General features: G+C 41.3%; 1 protein-coding gene across 2 annotated transcripts in view; it reads left to right on the forward strand.

The window, feature by feature from the left end:
- The window catches only part of LOC126412363 (carbonic anhydrase-related protein 10-like), a 407,758-nt gene that overhangs the window by 149,462 nt on the left and 240,321 nt on the right, over positions 1–17,975 (forward strand). The window lies entirely within an intron of this gene.

Consider the following 17,975-nt stretch of genomic DNA (forward strand, 5'->3'; position numbering starts at 1 on the left):
TGTGTTTTCTCGTATCGTATGTTCATGCTCATTGTGCTTTGCAGTACTTCGCTTTTCTTTGCAGTGACACGTTTATTAATCGGCCATGGCTATTTTTGTAAATGTGTTATAAAATATATATAATTATTTATATATGTATGGAAACAAAAGCACTAGACAGACGTCAAACAACCTTTTAACATACACCGCTGTCTGGAAAGAACCAACCATCTAAGGTGGAGGGGAGGGGGAGGGAGAGAATAATAAGGAAGTGATATTGAACCGTAAACAAAGAACGTAAGCGAGGGCTTGTGCTGCCGTTGCCACTACCGATAAAACTCCTCAGGGTATGTGACCACATTGTCAGTATGTAAGGTTCTCCAATGTCACAGCCTCTGCTGTAATTAGCCTTTCTCAGCGTGTTGAGCGAACTGCTGAACGAGAAAAACTTCAGTTCTTGTATGCTAGTGGAAGAAACTCTATTCGTAATCTCATAAGGTATTGAGGATCAGGAGGAAGCGTGTCAGAAATACTTTATTGGTGCTTGATTTATTTCCTGTCATAGGTGGAAATAGACGTCCTTTGTATCTTAAGTTTTGGTAATGCAGTCACATACCCTGGATGATTTTGCTGTCACAACTGAGGAATGTGTGGAACAATTTAAACCAAATTTTTTTTATACATGACTCAATATTCATATCATTTGTACAAAAATATTTTGGGGATAATATACCCCTACCTCTTCAGGGGTGAGGGTGGAGATGAGAAGCCCTGACATGTATAGATATTAGAAAGGTACCGACATTACCCCCCATGAACCATGGACCTTGCCGTTGGTGAGGAGGCTTGCGTGCCTCAGCGATACAGATAGCCGTACCGTAAGTGCAACCACAACGGAGGGGTATTTGTTGAGAGGCCAGACAAACGTGTGATTCCTGAAGAGGGGCAGCAGCCTTTTCAGTAGTTGCAAGGGCTACAGTCTGGATGATTGACTGATCTGGCCTTGTAACAATAACCAATACGGCCTTGCTGTGCTGGTACTGGGAACGGCTGAAAGCAAAGGGAAACTACGGCCGTAATTTTTCCCGAGGGCATGAAGCTTTACTGTATGATTAAATGATGATGGCGTCCTCTTGGGTAAAATATTCCGGAGGTAAAATAGTCCCCCATTCTGACCTCCGGGCGGAGATTACTCAAGAGGATATCGTTATCAGGAGAAAAAGAAACTGGCGTCCTACGGATCGGAGGGTGGAATGTCAGATCCCTTAATCGAGCAGGTAGGTTAGAAAATTTAAAAAGGGAAATGGATAGGTTAACGTTAGATATAGTGGGAATTAGTGGAGTTCGGTGGCAGGAGGAACAAGACATCTGGTCAGGTGACTAAATGGTTATAAACACAAAATAAAATAGGGGTAATGCAGGAGTAGGTTTAATAATGAATAGGAAAATAGGAATGCGGGTAAGCTACTACAAACAGCATAGTGAACAGTAGTACAAGTTTATATGCCAACTAGCTCTGCAGATGACGAAGAAATTGAAGAAATGTATGATGAAATAAAAGAAATTATTCAGATAGTGAAGGGTGACGAAAATTTAATAATTATGGGTGACTGGAATTCGGTAGTAGGAAAAGGGAGAGAAGGAAACGTAGTAGGTGAATATGGATTGGGGCTAAGAAATGAAAGATGAAGCTGCCTGGTAGAATTTTGCACAGAGCTCAACTTAATCATAGCTAACACTTGGTTTAAGAATCATGAAAGAAGGTTGTATACATGGAAGAACCATGGAGATACTAGAAGGTTTCAGATAGATTGTATAATGGTTAGGTGAATAAGGGTTAGGGCTACGAAATGAAAGAGGAAGCTGCCTGGTAAAATTTTGCACGAAGCATAACTTAATCATAGCTAACACTTGGTTCAAGAAACATGAATGAAGGTTGTACACATTGAAGAACCCTGGAGATACTAGATGGTTTCAGATAGATTATATAATAGTAGGAGAGAGATTTAGGAACCTGGTTTTAAACTGTAAGACATTTCCAGGGGCAGACGTGGACTCTGACCACAATCCATTGCTTATGAACTGTAGATTAAAACTGAAGAAACTGCAAAAAGGTGGGAATTTAAGGAGATGGGTCCTGGATAAACTAAAAGAACCAGAGGTTGTACAGAGTTTCAGGAAGAGCAGTAGGGAACAATTGACAGGAATGGGGGAAAGGATTGCAGTAGAAGAAGAATAGGTAGCTTTGAGGGATGAAGTAGTGAAGGCAGCATACGATCAAGTATGTAAAAAGACGAGGGCTAGAAGAGATCCTTTGGTAACAGAAGAGATACTGAATTTAATTGATGAAAGGAGAAAATACAAAAATGCAGTAAATGAAGCAGGCAAAATGGAATACAAACGTCTCAAAAATTAGATCGACAGGAAGTGCGAAATGGCTAAGCAGGGATGGCTAGAGGACAAATGTGAGGATGTAGTGGCTTATCTCACAAATGGTGAGATAGACTTTGCCTACAGGAAAATTAGAGAGACCTTTGGAGAAAAGAGAACCACTTGCATGAATATCAAGAGCTCAGATGGGAAACCAGTTCTAAGCAAAGAAGGGAAGGCAGAAAGGTGGGAGGAGCATACAGAGGGTCTATACAGGGGCGATGTTCTTGAGGACATTATTATGGAAATGGAAGAGGATGTAGATGAAGATGAAATGAAACATATGATACCGCGTGAAGAGTTTGACAGAGTACTGGAAGACCTAAGTCGAAACGAGGCCCTGGGAGTAGACAACATTCCATTAGAACTACTGATAGCCTTGGGAGAGCCAGTCCTGACAAAACTCTGCCATCTGGTGAGCAAGATGTATGAGACAGGCGAAATACCCTCAGACTTCAAGATGAATTTAGTAATTCCAATCCCAAAGAAAGCAGGTGTTCACAGATGTGAAAATTACCGAACCATCAGTTTAATAAGTCACAGCTGTAAAATACTAACGCGAATTCTTTACAGACAAATGGAAAATCTGGTAGAGGCCAACCTCGGGGAAGATCAGTTTGGATTCTGTAGAAATGTTGGAGCACGACTTATCTTAGAAGAAAGATTAAGGAAAGGCAAACCTACGTTTCTAGCATTTGTAGACTTAGAGAGAGCTTTTGACAATGTTGACTGGAATATTCTCTTTCAAATTCTGAAGGTGGTAGGGGTAATACAGGGGGCGAAAGGCAGTTTACAATTTGTACAGAAACCAGATGGCAGTTATAAGAATCGATGGACGTGAAAGGGAAGCAGTGGTTAGGAAGCGAGTGAGACAGGGCTGTAGCCTCTCCCCTATGTTATTCAATCTGTTTATTGAGCAAGCAGTGAAGGAAACAAAAGAAAAAATCGGAATAGGTATTAAAGTCCATGGAGATGAAATAAAAACGTTGAGGTTCGTCGATGACATTGTAATTCTGTCAGAGACAGCGAAGGACTTGGAAGAGCAGTTGAACGGAATGGACAGTGTCTTGAAAGGAGGATGTATGATGAACATCAACAAAAGCAAATCGAGGATAATGGAATGTAGTCGAATTAAGTCGGGTGATGCTGAGGGAATTAGATTAGGAAATGAAACACTTAAAGTAGTAAAGGAGTTTTGCTATTTGGGGAGCAAAATAACTGATGATGGTCGAAGTAGAGAGGACATAAAATGTAGACTGCCAATGGCAAGGAAATCGTTTCTGAAGAAGAGAAATTTGTTAACATCGAGTATATATTGAAGTCTCAGAAAGTCGTTTCTGAAAGTATTTGTATGGAGTGTAGCCTTGTATGGAAGTGAAACATGGACGATACATAGTTGGACAGGAAGAGAATTTAAGCTTTCGAAATGTGGTGCTACAGAAGAATGCTGAAGATTAGATGGGTAGATCACATAACTAATGAGAAGGTATTGAATAGAAATGGGGAGAAGAGGAGTTTGTGGCACAACTTGACAACAAGATGGGACCGGTTGGTAGGACATGTTCTGAGGCATCAAGGGATCATCAATGTAGTACTTGAGGGCAGCGTGGAGGGTAAGAATCGTAGAGGGAGACCAAGAGATGAATACACTAAGCAGATTCAGAAGAATGTAAGCTGCAGTAGGTACTGGGAGATGAAGAAGCTTGCACAGTTTAGAGTAGCATGGAGAGCTGCATCACATCAAAAGTATTTGTATGGAGTGTAGCCTTGTATGGAAGTGAAACATGGACGATACATAGTTGGACAGGAAGAGAATTTAAGCTTTCGAAATGTGGTGCTACAGAAGAATGCTGAAGATTAGATGGGTAGATCACATAACTAATGAGAAGGTATTGAATAGAATTGGGGAGAAGAGGAGTTTGTGGCACAACTTGACAACAAGATGGGACCAGTTGGTAGGACATGTTCTGAGGCATCAAGGGATCATCAATGTAGTACTTGAGGGCAGCGTGGAGGGTAAAAATCGTAGAGGGAGACCAAGAGATGAATACACTAAGCAGATTCAGAAGAATGTAAGGTGCAGTAGGTACTGGGAGATGAAGAAGCTTGCACAGTTTAGAGTAGCATGGAGAGCTGCATCAAATCAGTCTCAGTACTGAAGACCACAACAACAAACAACAACCACTTGGTCTCCCCTAAAAGTACCGTGCAAGTAGGATGTCCTGCAGCTGAGGGGATAATGGTTCAGCTCAAAAGAGATGCCATTAATGCATAGCTCAGGAACGACTGGAGCAATTCCAATCAAATTTCGTATATGCATGATCTATTATTTGGTAAGAGGTGCTGTGGGAGAAGGGTGACCATAACGTCTCTAAGAGTGAGTATGAGTATGAGGAAGTTTAATAAGTAACAATTTTCGAAGAAGACATATTGTTATTTCATTCCCACATTTAGTTTGCTGGGAAAACTTTAAAATATGAAGCACAATATGTTATTTGTCTTCTTCAGTTCTCAACCACATCACAAGAAAGACCATTGTAGCTTGTTGTGTGGCCAGAGATCTTACCACACTGCTAAATTATACAAACAAGTGTCGCTGAAAGCGCTATTTTCTCGAAACGCCAAATAGCTAAAAGTTGTCGAGGAGCATTAAATGAAACTGAACTCCATCATCTAGATCCATTCGACTGGAGGATTCTATGAAGCAGTGCTGAAACTTCAAAGAATGTTTCACGAACAGAATATGCCCATTTTCTTTTGGAATATTGTTTCTAAATAGAAATAATTTTTGATTCCAAAGAGTTCATAGATTTTTTAATTTAAATTTGTACTCTCATTAGATTAGATTAGATAAGATTAGATTAATCATTCATTCCACAGATCCACAAAAGAAGGGATCCTCCTTGGTGTGGAACATGTCAGATTAACACATTACAAAAATGTAATTAGAAAAACTTGTCTTTCATTAATTTTAATCATCCTTAGTCATTTAACACTAAAATTATCTACATGAATTAAATTTAAACTTCTAATATTTACAGGTTTAATACTTACATCTGCTTTCATTAAATCCATCATTCACACAGTAGCTAGTTACTTGCCTATTACAACCAAGTACTGTCAAAAATTAAAGTAAATTACTCATTTCAATGATCCTCAGCTAAGAACAGTCGAATCTGTACAAGATTTAAATTTAAACTTCCACTATTTACAGACTTAAGACTTACATCTGCTTTCCATACATCCATCATTCACACAGTAGGTAGTTACTTGGCTGTTACAACCAAGTATTGCCAAAAATTAAATTATAATAAATTTTCATTAAGATGGTCTACTGCATATGTTGAGAGATTCGTGGATGGAATACGAAGGAGTTGGCCACCAAATATTCTTCTAAATTATGTTTAAATTGTGCCTTGTCTGAAATTAAACTCTTAATGGTTGCTGGTAACTTACTGAAAATATGCGTTGCTGAATATTGGACTCCTTCCTGGGCAAGAGTAAGTGATTTTAAATCTTTATGTATATTGTTCTTATTCCTAGTATTGTGGCTGTGGACTAAGCAGTTAGTTGGAGAAAGAGATGTGTTATTTACAACAAACTTCTTTAAGGAATAAATATACTGAGAATGTGTGGTTAGTATGCCCAATTCTTTGAATAGGTTTCGACATTATGTTCTTGGATTAACACTACACATTACTCCTATTATACACTTCTGCAGTCTAAAATTTTTTTCTCGGTTTGTAGAGTTGCCCCAAAATATGGATCACAAAATTAAAGCAAGAATAAATGTGAGAGAATCCGAAGAAATGAGGTGCAATTTTGAATAGTTTTCATCCAAATAGAATTATAAATTTAATTTTTGAAGAATGAAACTTGTTACCATAGTTATTAAACCTTTTTATTACGAGTACTGTTTCGTCGGAACCGCTTTGTCATCATTGGATCCTGTAACAACCGATGATGACAGCGCAGATCTGTTGAAAATTGAAATAGTAATACAAAGAATCAGTAGTTACCTTCGCAAAATTGATTTTTCAGTAATAATACAACATTAAAATCGCCCTGCAACAACTGATACAATGTCAAACATATATAATTACAAATTTCATTAACATTCATATTAGACTGCAGGATGAAATATATGAAGTAAAATTTAAGTGAAATATATGTGTACGTGTGAAACATACAAGATGTAATGTGTATAAGTGCAGATGTCTCTATTGCTGATAGAGGGCAGTATATTGAACAACATTACATCGGTATTTATGTCATTGGCAGACTGCTATTATGGCTATTAAAAGTTGTATGTCTTTAGGTTGGTTAGTACCTCCAAATACATATAGCAAGAGCAAGTCATTTAGGCTTGTTTTCCCCAGGGCAGCAGGTCAAGTATTTATGCGAGGTCGTGTACACGTAAAATGGTTATTCTATACTGAGATGCATAGTCCACTTAGTGGTGTAGATACAGTCATGCAGAAATCATCAGATCGTAAGGTTTCTGACGTGTTTGTGGAAAGACTGTTCGATATAGAGAAAAGAAACAACAACCAACACACTGATGTGTGTACCACATCTAAAAAAATCTGCGCTTATACCCGTTATACCCTGTATGTTACATATGCATATGGAGACAAGGCGTGTAATATGAGTTTTTGTGAAATGAGGTGTAACAAAAGATGTAATGTACGATTTTATTTCTGTAAGCCTTTAAATTTCTAAGTATGCAGCATCATTCGACATTATTGTATCGAACATGACTTTCATTTATTATTTCGTTTACGTTGAAAATATCACACTGTCTTCTTGGGGAAAGTGAAGCAATGTAGGTCGCTGTGGCTGCAGCTAGTGCTCTGCGCAGAAGAAATAAACAGGGTCGTGTCCTCAGCGCGCGATCTGACCACCACCTGAGCGCCTTTCAGTCACGTCCCCTATAAGCTGTCAGGGTCACCGCCTCCTCTAACACTCCCCCCTCCCCCCGAAGCCACTTCTCCTCCCCAACACCTTGAAGCGCCCAACCATCCCTCCCCTACCGCTCCATCACCCCTCTCCCACAAGACTCCTGACGCACGGCATAGAGTTGCGCCTACCGCCCTACAAACCAGCCGCTCTCTATTTGTGCTCACTCTTCATCCTACAGTTTTATTTTTCGTGCAGCACCTACAGTTGTTTAACCAGTTACTTGCAGTATATTGCCATAATTTGTCATAATCAACCCTGTACAGTATCGTATTGGTACAATAATGTGCTTTAAATAAATCACCAGTAAGCCATACTTCACCCTCCACTCACACCGAAATTTGATCTGCGATTATTTTTACGAAACAAGTTCTCCTAGATTCGTTGATGGTTTGCAGTTACGTCATCAGGAAAAGAGTAAATGTGCTCAACTTAATCTTATATACTCACTTAAACTGAGGTGAATAGTCATTGCACTCAAGAAAACAACTCAAAAAATGTTGATAAATAACTATACCTAAGATTAAATGTATTTCAGCACGGGATGAAGAGTTAAAACTTTAGGTAGTAGTTTGCTGCTATTTATACAGGCTGAGGGAAATAAAAGTGGCCTAATGGACGGAATTCGAGGGTACTAAGAAACACAGCACAGAAAAGGAAATACTGTACTAACCTAACTGTAGCAGATGTTGGAAGTGACCACCATTCATCTTGGACGCTTCGGAGGGTTCGTCAGCAAGCTGGTGATGCCGCATCGAAGCTGGACGGTTGGAACTTCTGGAATTTCATTCAAAATGTTGTGCAGCAGTTATTGAAAACCCTGAGGCTTTTTGCGATACACCTTAGACTAAAGGGCTCCACACACACACAAAGTAATCGCACACTGACAGATCATGTGACCTGGCTGGCCAGCTGGCACCCCGACCACACCAGCCCCTAAGAACTGTGTTAGGCGTGAAGACTATAAATGTGCTCCGCGGTTCGGTCGGCTGTATAGGCAGTTGGTCCATTCTGTAACTATAGCTCTTTTACTTCCTCGTTAATGCTGCCACAAATGATTTCAAAATGTCCAACACACTTTTAATTACCCCACACTGTACGCCAAAAATGTTATGTATTCGTTCAGTCTGTTAGACTGAAGACACTCTGTGTTATCAGAATCGGTAGCCAGTCAAGCAAACAAGCGATGTACACTACTGTCCATTAAAACTGCTACACCACGAAGGTGACGTGCTACAGACTCGAAATTTAACCGACAACAAGGAGATGCTGTGATATGCAAAGATTAGCTTTTCAGAGCATTCAGACCTACAACGTGCTGACACGAGGAAACTTTCCAACCGATTTCTCATACACAAACAGCAGTTGACCGGCGTTGTCTGGTCAAACGTTATTGTGATGCCTCGTGTAAGGAGGTTTATCGTATTACGACACTGCTGCTCGCGTTGGTCGAGATCCAATGACTGTTAGCAGAATATGAAATCGGTGGGTTCAGGATACGCCGTGCTGGATCCCAACGGCCTCGTATGACTAGCAGTCGAGATGACAGGCATCTTATCCGCATGGCTGTAAAGGATCGTTCAGCCACGTCTCGATGCCTGAGTCAACAGATGGGGACGTTTGCCAGACAACAACCATCTGCACGAACAGTTCGGCGACGTTTGCAGCAGCATGGACTATCAGCTCGGAGATCATGGCTGCGGTTACCCTTGACGCTACATCACAGACAGGAGCGCCTGCGATGGTGCACTCAACGACGTACCTGGGTGCACGAATGGCAAAACGTCATATTTTCGGATGAATCTAGGGTCTGTTTACAGCATCATGATGGTCGTATCCGTGTTTGGCGACATCGCGGTGAATGCTCATTGGAAGCGTATATTCGTCATCGGCATACTGGCGTATCACCCGGCGCGATGGTATGGGGTCCCATTGGTTACACGTCTCGGTCACCTCTTGTTCGCACTGACGGCACATTGAACAGTGGACGTTACATTTAAGATGTGATACGACCCGTGGTTATACCCTTAATTCGATTCCTGCGAAACCCTACATTTCAACAGGATAATGCACGACCGCATGTTGCAGGTCGTGTACGGGCCTTTCTGGACACAGAAAATGTTCGACTGGTGCCCTGGCCAGCACATTCTCCAGATATCTCACCAACTGAAAACTTCTCGTCAATGGTGGCCGAACAACTGGCTCGTCACAATACGCCAGTCACTACTCTTGATGTACTGTGGTTTCGTGTTGAAGTTGCATGGGCAGCTGTACCTGTACACGCCATCCAAGCTCTGTTTGACTCAATGCCCAGGCGTATCAAGTCCGTTAATACGGCCAGAGGTGGTTGCTCTGGGTACTGATTTCTCAGGATCTATGCACCCAAATTGCGTGAAAATGTAATCACATGTCAGTTTCTAGTATAACACATTTGTCCAATGAAGACCCGTATATCATCTGCATTTCTTCTTGGTGTAGTAATTTTAATGGCCAGTAGTGTAGTATGCTCAGTGGAAGAGGTCTGTTTGCTCATATCCAAGAATTTAGAACCTAATGAACGTGTGAAGTAGCAAGGCTAGTTTCCTCGAGTATCTGAACTGGTATCTGTTTTCATAGCCCTTAATGTTTAACCTCAAAATAACACCAACACGATTTATTCACCTTGTACAGTTATGGGTCCAGTGAATGATAGGGGAAGGACCGCTATAGTGACCAGGCTGTGTAAAGTGACCTTTTCTTTTTATTCTTTTGGAGAGTACTGCAGATTAATGGTGACTACTTAAAACTGTTCAAAACGACTTCTGTTATCGAGTGTCATGCTAGTAGCTGCGTGTGCTCATCTGCAGCGATATCTTTTGTTTTTATGCATCTCGTGTAAGGTTAGTGACAAATTCATTTCCGTATTTTAGAAAATATAAACATTCTGACAGTTAATTGCTACGGTGGTGTTAAGACATTATAATATAGGCTTGAAAATCATGTCGTTATGAATGGTCCAGGTTAAGTAATTTCGCTTTCAGACAACATTCAGGATAATGGCGCCCAACTAGGTTTCATGGCCAGTAGTCTGACAGCACCACAAAGTGGTCAAACGGCCACTTTGCCTGAAAATCGTTTTGTAATGTATTTAACATCTTTATGGTAACTGAACTGTTAATAAGGGAAAATTACTTAACAATAGGTTTCTCGTAATAACAAGGTTATGCTAACAAGCTCCAAAATTATTTGAAAAGATCGCATCAGACAGAAGAGTCCCGAGCTATAGACATTTGATACTGCAAGAAAAAAAAAGTTTCGATGAAATTAGAGTTGTGTTTAAAGAAGAGCTGAGTTCAATGCCAGTGATGTTCGCCCATTCTTCACAAACCCAACGTGCGTCATTACTTTGCTACTATTAAAATAAGGCCAACAATAACGAGAAGAAAGAAAGTGTAAAGAATTGGGAAGGCTCGGATAATAATGTCTAGTCCATTCAAAACTGAAATGTTAAAAGGTGAGTAGAAGAAAGATAAGCAGATCGAAAGAAGAGTCTAAAAGGTTCAGACCCGCCGAATGAATAAATATACAGAGAAGACACAACAAGCAGAGGATCAGGGAAAGTGCAAGAAGTACGTTTTTCGGGAATATGGTGAAGACAGGGACACTGAATATTTGTATTTCAGCGAAACTCTGAAGTTTTAACAACTTTAAACATAGCTGTGTGCTGCAACCGTGAAAATATTTTTTCTAGTAAAGACAGTCCACTAGTTGCAATGGATTTTATAGTTGAATTGACCATGGTTTCGACTACTAAACAAAGGGGGTCTTCATCAGAATGTATATTAGACACGTAAGAAGTTGCGCGTAACAGCTCTCGTCGCTGTTATGCTCAACTTCTTACGTATGTAATATAAATTCTGATGAAGACTCCCTTCGTTCGTTTTCACAGGACATGTACATTAGGATGTTTTGCTGAAATGATTAATATTTCAGTCACCTCGAATCAGCACGTCACATTGCCTAGTAGACAAAGGTTTGGCCATGGGCCCTGACAACTTGCTCCATACATGGTGGCATCGATGCGTATAAGGATCGAATAGCGCCATGCTGCATTCACCTGGTTTCAAAGCTAATATATTACGGTTGGCATTGGGTCACAGCAGTGCTTCTGACGCTTCGCTATATCGCACACATCTTCGATTGGCGAAAAGTCTGGTGATCTGGTGGACAAGGTCAAAAGGCTGATATCCAGCGACACCAAGAAAGCACGTGTTCGCGAAGCAGCATGTGGTCACGCATTGTCTTGCTGAAAAATAGCGTCTGGGGCGTTGAGCAAACAGGGTATGGCTACAGGTCGCAGGATGTCATTCAGGTAGATCACACTGGTCACAGTGCCATGGACACGCACCAGCTGTGATTTGTGTTTGTACCCAATACCACCCCACACCGTACGACATTCAGGTTCCCGCTGTATGCCTTTTACGAATGCAGTCACAGTCATAACGCTCCCTCTGCTTGCGGCGAACCGAAATGCGGCCATCATTTTCAAACAAACATAACCTGAAGTCGTCCGCAAACACTATCTGATGCCGTTCCTGTCCGCAATGACGTCATTCCATATACCATTGCCGTGTAGCAAGTGTCTGTACATTCGTCAAAGCCAGTCAGAGAAGTGGACGACACGGCCGTAACACATGTAATAATAAACGGTGACGGACTGTCACTCCTGACAGTGTACGCTGTGACACACTGTTCGACTGTCGGGCTAGGGCTGAGGACGACGCAGATCTGTCCTGCAATGCGATTGAGTTGAGGTGTAGATCTTTTCGAGGGGTGGTCTAGACGGTGCGACCCTTCATTAGATTAGATTAGATTAGATTATTTTTCGCGCCGTAGATCCGTGCTGAGAAGATCGTCGTGGATGTAGAACATGTAATTTTTTTAAAAGCTGCAATGACAATACTAATATTATGAGTATATACAATTCATCATTTTCTTAATCTGAAATAACAGTACTAACAGTATGAGTAAATATAATACATCATTTGTTTCTATTAAAAAATTCGTCAATGGAGTAGAAGGAGTTGGCCACTAGTAAGTCTTTCAGGTTCCTTTTAAAATGATCTCTATTTGTAACTAAATTTTTTTTATGTTTGCTGGCAAATTATTGAAGATGAGTGTTCCTGAGTAGTGGACCCCTTTGTGAACTAAGGTAAGTGCTTTTAAGTCCTTGTGCAGATCATTTTTGTTCCTGGTATTGTATGTATGAACTGAGCTGTTTGTTCGAAAAAGAGATATATTATGTAGGACAAATTTCATTAATAACCTGACCCATTTCGTCGTGTTCTAAGGCCTTCCGTGAACCATTCTGCACACTCCCATTGCACAGCCGAAACACTTCGTCCCACAAGAGCAGCAGTTTCCCGGATAGTTCATCGCAATCTCTCATACCAGATTCGACGGTACGGTTCACACAAACGTCTGTGAGGCATCCTGCATGTCTGCTAAAATCGCACTGATCCGTTACCTTCGGTTTATAGCGCTAACACATTCTACCGCTAGGTGGTGCTGGGGCACGGTATCTATGTTGACCTTGACGGGAAGACATAATTCACATACTAATCATTTCTGCAGAAAATACTATTGTACACCTCCTGAGAATATGAACGTCGTATCTGTAGCCGTGCAAGATGCTCTGCTTTTTGAACACGAGTACTTATTTCATACTCGTATGTGTGGAATGTGGAATGAGGTGAGAGCAAAACAAAAAAAAAATGTTCATGTCTGTGTGAAATCTCATGGGACTTAACTGCTAAAGTCATCAGTTCCTAAGCTTACACACTATTAACCTAAATTATCCTAACAAGGGAACCTCCCCATCGCACCCACCTCAGATTTAGTTATAAATTGACATAGTGGATAGGCCTTGAAAAACTGAACACAGATCAATCGAGAAAACAGGAAGAAGTTGTGTGGAACTATGAAAAAATAAGCAAAATATACAAACTGAGTAGTCCATGTGCAAGATAGGCAACATTAAGGACAGTTATGGATGATGAGAGCCGTGGTCTCGTGGTTAGAGTGAGCTACTGCGCAACGGAAGGTCCTAGGTTCGAGTCCTCCATCGAGTGAAAATTTTACTTTCTTTATTTTCGCAAAGTTACGATCTGTCCGTTCATTCATTGACGTCTCTGTTCACTGTAATAAGTTTAGTGTCTGTGTTTTGCGACCGCACCGCAAAACCGTGCGATTAGTAGACGAAAGGACGTGCCTCTCCAATAGGAACTGAAAACATTTGACTGCAAGGTCATAGGTCAACCGATTCCTCCACAGGAAAACACGTCTGATATATTCTTTACGACACTGGTGACGGCATGCGCGTCACATGACAGGAATATGTTGTCGACCCACCTAACTTGCACACTTGGCGAATGGGTAAAAAGATTCTTCTACCTTGCCCGATTTAGGTTTTCTTGTGGATGTGATAATCACTCAAAAAAAAGTGATGAAAACATAAGAGTTTGCCACATAAACTGCATCAAATGAATGCAACAGTTTTAGAGTCGCACAGTTTCCCCTGTGCTCTGTCAAAACATATGTTTTTTACGTTTTCAAATGATTCCGTGCGTAGACCGTCAAATTTTGTATATGTCCAAGCAGATCTGAACATGTCCTGGAATTTTGGGGGGCGAAGTTGATAATGTGTGAGTGCCTGAACTTTGATAATTATCTGAAAATAAAAAATTAAAATTTTCACCCGAGAGAAGATTTCAACCAAGGACCTGTCGTTCCACAGCTGCTCACGCTAACCACGGGACCACGGCGCTCGTAAGCTAACACTTTCCACGATGTTGCCTACCTTGCGCATGGACTACTCAGTTTGTATATTTTGCTTATTTTTTTCATAGTTCCACACAACTTCTTCCTGCTTTCTCGATTGATCTGTGTTCAGTTTTTCAAGGCCTATCCACTATGTCAATTTATAACTAAATCTGACGGGGGTGCGATGGGGAGGTTCCCTTGTAAGGTCAAACACACACACCCAAGCCCGAGTGAGGACTCGAACCTCCGCCGGGACCAGCCGCACAGTCCATGACTGCAGCGCCTTAAGCCGCTCGGCTAATCCCGCGAGGCTGAGAGCAAAGCAACAGTTTCCTTAGGGTTGCCATTGCATCCAGCTTGCCCCTATGCGTGTAGTACGCGCGAAAGCCTAACTGCCAGACTCGAGCGCGGACTGCACCCCTGACGCGCAATGGTCAGAAGCGCGTCCGGCAATCTGACGGACAGCTTCATCACCTCCGCTACTCATAAATTCTGCCGGTGCGGAGCCGGCGATGCATAATTCATCATCACGGGAGGTGTCGGCCACTGGGTATAGGCGAGGAGAGCGGAGCAGAGCGAGAAGCGGTTGGCGGAGGGGGTGAGGGGAGGGAGGGTTGACTTGATGCTTCGGCTGCAACTGCCGATGGACCCACGGCGTGCACATATCAGTGCAACTGCCTGGCCCTGTGACCTCACGCTTCTGCACTATGTGGGTCGTTGAACTGCAAGCATATCCTTAGTATGGCGTCGTCTGCGAGTTTTTTGAGTCAAGCAATGGTTCTCCAAGCCTGCTGACTATAGCGATATCGAGTGATTTTCATTGGATCGGCTCCAGGAATATTTTGTTATAGTAAATGTGATGAATTTTCTCGTTGGCAATTACAGCTTTATGCTGTACAAAGAATGGGGACATAACTGTACAATAGATTTCACGCCGTATGACAGCATGAAGTTTGCATGGCTGTACGACAAAGACTATATTTACTAAGAACTTGGTTGGTGATAAACATATGTGCCAAGTCTATAATAAGATCAAAATGAAAAAAAGGCTTATAAAATTTTGTCAAATGAAAATCACGTGATGTGAAGGGATGATGTTGTTATTGTGGTCTTCAGTCCTGAGACTGATTTTATGCAGCTCTCCATGCTACTCTATCCTGTGCAAGCTTCTTCATCTCCCAGTACCTACTGCAGCCTACATCCTTTTGCATCTGCTTAGTGTATTTATATCTTGGTCTCCCTCTACGATTTTTGCCCTCCACGCTGCCCTCCAATACTAAATTGGTGATCCCTTGATGCCTCAGAATATGTCCTACCAACCGATCCGTTCTTCTAGTCAGGTTGTGCCACAAACTGCTCTTCTACCCAATTCTATTCAATACCTCCTCATTAGTTATGAGATCTACCCATCTAATCTTCAGCATTCTTCTGTAGCACCACATTTCTAAAACTTCTATTCTCTTCTTGTCCAAACTATTTATCGTCCATCTTTCACTTTCATAGTCCATGTTTCACATCCATATATGGCTACACTCCATACAAATACTTTCAGAAACGATTTCCTGACATTTAAATCTATACTCGATATTAACAAATTTCTCTTCTTCAGAAACGCTTTTCTTGCCATTGCCAGTCTACATTTTATATCCTCTCTACTTCGACCATAATCAGTTATTTTGCTCCCCAAATAGCAAAGCTCCTTTACTACTTTAAGTGTCTCATTTCCTAATCTTATTCCCTCAGCATCACCCGACTACATTCAATATCCTCGTTTTGCTTTTGTTGATGTTCATCTTATATCCTCCTTTTAAGACAGTGTCCATTCCGTTTAACTGCTCTTACGATGACAAAAGGAAACACTAAAGGCAGTATATGAGACACGTTGTTAGGGCAGCAAATCAAGTGATGATGGCCGACGTACACAGTCAGTCCAAGTTTCGATACTTAATTAAAAAAAAGAGAACTTAATATGGTTGTTTTAATGCTTTAGGTTTCTACATGGTCTTACTTCACTTGGTTACAGGACAAAGAGCGTTCATACCGCCATTGGAAAACGTCAGAAAATTCCTTATTTGGAATGTTGGTCAACTTGTGCGTCATATTGGTTACGTGGTCAAAGTGTCGACCTCTCGTGTGAATTCCTGCACTTTGGCGTTCTGTTGTAGGTTAGTATTGACAATACTTTCCCAGAAAGAAATTGTCAGCGTTTTTGTTTGAAGTCAACTCGCGAAAGGCCTCCACGCGCCGTTGTTTTGGTTCGCGAGTCAAGGGGTGCGGGACAATCTACGCTCACACTTTCCTCTTCTTCAAATATTTGTGGGGAATGTCTGTAACACTTGATTTAGTGAAGTTGCTACAACGCAATTTGTGACATAATAACGCTGACACACAACGGTCGCTAGTCCACCACTTAACACTTCCTGTTCATAACTGACTGGAGGAATGCACGGATGACGTTTGCAGTTACTTGAAGCTGCCATTGTAGTTACCACGCTGACGTCGCCTTACGTTAGGAACAAAATCGGTCTCGGCAGTTTTTGGGCGGACGGTATGGACAGGGCACAATGCAGAATGTCAACATCAAGAAACCATTTCTGATAAAGGTAAATTTGTTAACATCGACTATAAATTTAAATGTTGGGAAGCGTTTACACAAGTTATTTATCAGCAGTGTGGCACTGTATGAGGATGAAACGTGGACGATAAATAGTTCAGATAAATACTGAAAAGGAGCGTGTTTGAAATATGTAGCTACAGGAAAATGCTGAAGATTGGGTGGGTTGATTAGATAACTAACTAGTTGGTGTTGAATCCAGGTGGCGAACTAGGGTCTAATATTCCTGGCACAACTTCACCTAAAAAGGACTCAGCTGATAGGACACAGGTCACAGGATCGTCTTTCTGATAGTGTAGCGGATAATGGAGGTAAGTGGGTTTTTAGGAATAGAAGAGGGAGACCATGACGTGATTTCAGTCAGCATAGATAAAGAGGCTTCCACAGGAAATTCTAGTTGCGTCAAGCCAACCCCTATACTAAAGACTACAGTAACAACATTGGTGACACATTGTTTGATGATCTTGTGGTGACGACTGTTATAACTTCTTTTTCATTACAGGGCAGTGAACGGCCATGCTTGTAATCAAAGAGTCTTGGCATATGCTCCACCAGTCTCTCGTATTCACTATATTTCTTTTTACTTTCTAGCTTCTGCTGTTAAGATTTCTTTCTTCTATTCGTGAAAAAACTTTTGTCTTGGAAGTCTTGCAGCCTGTTACTATCGTCTACGCATATGAATCGGTTATAAAAAAAAAAAAAAATGGTTCAAATGGCTCTGAGCACTATGGGACTCAACTGATGAGGTCATTAGTCCCCTAGAACTTAGAACTAGTTAAACCTAACTAACCTAAGGACATCACAAACATCCATGCCCGAGGCAGGATTCGAACCTGCGACCCTATCGGTCTTGCGGTTCCAGACTGCAGCGCCTTTAACAGCACGGCCACTTCGGCCGGCAATCGGTTATCAAAGGCCACCTCGTATGTGCCAATTGTCTCCAGATCTACATATACTTTCTTGTTTGCTTTCACGTTTAAGCCACAGAGTGTTCACTCTGTGGATGTGTCGGTATACAATTTTCTTTATTTATTTCATCCATAAACTTGGTAAAATTGGTGACATCGAAGACAGTAACTAAGTAAAGAGTTATTGCTTATTGAAGACATTTCATGACTATTCTAGGCAGTAACTTATTATTATAGCCATTTTTTGTTTAGTGGAATGCTGAGTCCATCTTCGATATGCTTCG

This window comes from Schistocerca serialis, chromosome 7 (genome assembly GCF_023864345.2).
Source record: "Schistocerca serialis cubense isolate TAMUIC-IGC-003099 chromosome 7, iqSchSeri2.2, whole genome shotgun sequence".
Lineage (NCBI taxonomy): Eukaryota > Metazoa > Arthropoda > Insecta > Orthoptera > Acrididae > Schistocerca > Schistocerca serialis.